The following is a 3,481-nucleotide window of genomic DNA, read 5'->3' as shown; positions in this document are numbered from 1 at the left end:
AACCTTGTTGTTGATGAAATTCCAATGAACGAGCCTTGGATCTAGGTTAGAAACCAGCTCTTTATTGGCAAGAAATCTTGAAATAAAACTGAACAATAGCATACATACATAAATACATACATACATGCATACATAAATACATGCATACATACACACATACATGCATACATACATACATACATGCATGCATACATACATACATGCATACATACATACATACATACATACATACATACATACATACATACATACATACGCGCATACATACATACATACATGATTGCCTCCATTTTCTCAGATGATAGATGCCTCACATTCGGCTTGATTGTCCTGATGTATTTTTCCTTCCTGCAGGTCAGCGGATATGACTGTTCACGCCACATGTCCCTCGCTCTCGAACTTTATAAACTAGAAAATGGATCAAGAAATGAAAAGTTAGTCATTAGATTTAAGCAACACAAGCTTGTGAGGCACATTTTCCATTCTCTCAATCAACATAGTGAGCTCCAGTGACAAGCGATGAAAGATGACTGGTTCTTCTGTACTGGCTGCAAGTTTTATGTTGGACTATCTTATTCCTAAAAGAGCAACTCTAGGAATTAGGTTGGGTTTTTTTTTCCCCAATTATAAAGGGAGCATCTTCTACCCCTAGGAAATCTAGATAGGCATCCGGAACGGTATTTACCAATGAACCCATTACAATTTAACACACACTATGCATCTATGTGTGTGTGTGTGTGTGTGTGTGTGTGTACACATAAGATGCAGGCAAGGCTGTGTGGAAAGAAGCTTGTTTCCCAACCTCGTGGTCCAGGATTCAGTCCCGATGCGTGGCACCTTGAATAAGTGTCTTCTACTAAAGCCTCGGCCCGAGCAAACCCTTGTGAGTAGATTTGGTTGACTGACGAAAACTAAAAACAACCCGTCGTGTGTGTGTGTGTGTGTGAGTGTGTGTGTGTGTGTGTGTGTGTGTGTGTGTGTGTGTGTGTGTGTGTGTGTGTGCAAATGAGCTCATTGCTGGGGTCCGGAACTCTCGTGAGAAAAAGAATTTCGCGGACGGGATCGCTTTCCTGACCCAGCACAAGGTAGGAAATTCTGTTGCAGCAAGCGGTTAGTGGTACAAGGGAAATAACTCTTCGTAACGAATGACATTGTTATGCGTTGTTTTCATCTGTAAAAATCGTCAAAACGGCGAAGGTGTAAAGTGAACAATAGTTTCCTTTGGCGAAATTCCTGTGAGAATTGAAATAAGGGCGAGCAAGTTGTTATGTTTAATAAAATTAAGATGGTTTCCACCTATTATAAAAGTGTCCATCATCTGGATACAAAATCTACTTCATCATTTCAGTAACAAAGTATGAGGGATGGGAGCGCAAAATATTTCGCTAATTTTGATTTGAATTCACTGGTGTCTGTCAGTTTCTGAACCATTGATCAAGGATTGCATTTCATAGCAGTATGGATCGAACTGCGATTTGACCAAAAATCATTCTAAGTGAATTTGAACAAGTTGCATGTTAACGGCTGTAGCAAAAATACAACCAATATTCCAGAGATAAAGGATCGGGTGACTGGCAGAGGAGAGGTGAGAGGCGAGGTGTGGAAGGAGTGAATGGAACCTGAATGAGACCAGTTACCCCTCTAAGGAGCAAGGACTGTAATAGGGGTAGAAAAGATACAGAAATGAGAAAGTATATGCGTTACGTCAGAGGTCGATGGTGTTGGCGAGTGACGTCATGCCGATTAATCTCATGGTTTGGCGGGGATTGCAAAAGTCTATGTCTGTTTTTCTTTTTTCTTTTTTTTTTGATTAGCATTTCAGTCAGTTTTTAGAAGACACGAAAGAAGTCCACTGATTTCTTTCCTCCTAATTTTGAAAAAGTCCTCTAAAGAAAATATATTTGCATGCTTCAATGACGCAGTAGCGTTGCTGTTGTCGCCGTCGTCATCGCTGCTGCTGCTGCTGATGATGATGATGATTAAAAACCAAGCTGCCCATTTACTTCGATTCTCCAATTTCCTAACTTTGTACTAACCTATTCAGGTTTTCTATTTTGATTCTAGAATGTTAGTCTTTCTTTGGTATACTCGGAAAGAACCGAGAAAAGCTAGCTGTGATACTATTTGACTAAATTTCAATAAAATACGTGGTTACTATAGATAGATACACAAATATAATTCTTTTCAATCGAAATTTCTTAATCATACTGACCAAGTTTGGTGTGCGGGTTACTTGTGTCAAACCTCTTTTTAGAAGAAGTTTAAAATTCAAATAGATATGCAAATTAACTAGCCATTCAAACTTCAACTATCGAAATTGCGCACAATAACTTTTCAAATACTCTTTTACTTGTTTCAGTCATTTGACTGTGGCCATGCTGGAGCACCACCTTTAGTCGAGCAAATCGACCCCAGGACTTATTCTTTGTAAGCCTAGTACTTATTCTGTCGGTCTTTTTTGCCGAACCGCTAAGTTACGGGGACGTAAACACACCAGCATCGGTTGTCAAGCGTTGTTGGGGGGACAAACACAGACACACAAGCACATACATATATACATACATATACACATATATGCGACGGGCTTCTTTCAGTTTCCGTCTATCAAATCCACTCATGAGGCTTTGGTCGGCCCAAGGCTATAGTAGAAGACACTTACCCAAGGTGCCACGCAGTAGGACTGAACCCGGAAGCAACCTATTTACCACACAGCCACTCCGACGCCTTGATCTTGATGAAATTTCTCAATAAGCCAGTTATCGATTTTATAATTATGTTTCGATAGAATGATATTGTGTCTGTCCATAGTAACTGTTTGTTTTAGTAAAGTTTACTGATATAGTATTGCTGCTAACTTTTCTTTGTTGTAAATAATTGCGAGGGGACAAAAGCACAACTTTGTACACACCATGTTTGATAGTTTGTGTCGATGTGGACAAATGGGACGTCTAAGCAGGCAGTTTTGCAGTAAAACTCGTCCGCCAAATATGATCAAATGCTTCGTGAATGTCTCACGCACGAAGTTTACAGCATTTATTTTATCTTAGCAGTTATTTATTTAGTCTTCATAACTCAACTCTTTCTCACTGCTTTCTTAACTGCGTGAAAAAATATCAAATACTATCGGAAATTATAGCATTTTATAAATTGTCATGAGTTTCCCCAGCGTAATATATACTCATTATTATGAATATTTATTGTTAAAGTTCGATTTATCGCTATACAAATTCGATTACGTTTATCAATTTCAAGGGAAGTAATTCATCTGATACTATTCCCTTTAAGGGAGATAACTTAAAGGGACATAATTCCTGTGTAACGTTGGTTGGTAAGGACTTACGTGCAAAGTTAATCCTCCAACAGATCAAATCCCATCGTCGAAAGTTGGAAAAAATAATTATCCAACCAAATTATTTTCTCAATTAATAAAAAGATGTTACGAAAATCGTTTGGTTTCTTATTTACTTAGTCAACCTCGTTT

General features: G+C 38.5%; 1 protein-coding gene across 2 annotated transcripts in view; it reads left to right on the top strand.

The window, feature by feature from the left end:
* Nucleotides 1–3,481, top strand: part of LOC106879777 (biotin--protein ligase) — a 69,603-nt gene that overhangs the window by 8,962 nt on the left and 57,160 nt on the right. The window lies entirely within an intron of this gene.

The sequence above is a fragment of the Octopus bimaculoides genome, chromosome 2, assembly GCF_001194135.2.
Source record: "Octopus bimaculoides isolate UCB-OBI-ISO-001 chromosome 2, ASM119413v2, whole genome shotgun sequence".
Taxonomy (NCBI): Eukaryota; Metazoa; Mollusca; class Cephalopoda; order Octopoda; family Octopodidae; genus Octopus; species Octopus bimaculoides.
This window is presented reverse-complemented; position numbering and strand designations above follow the sequence as displayed.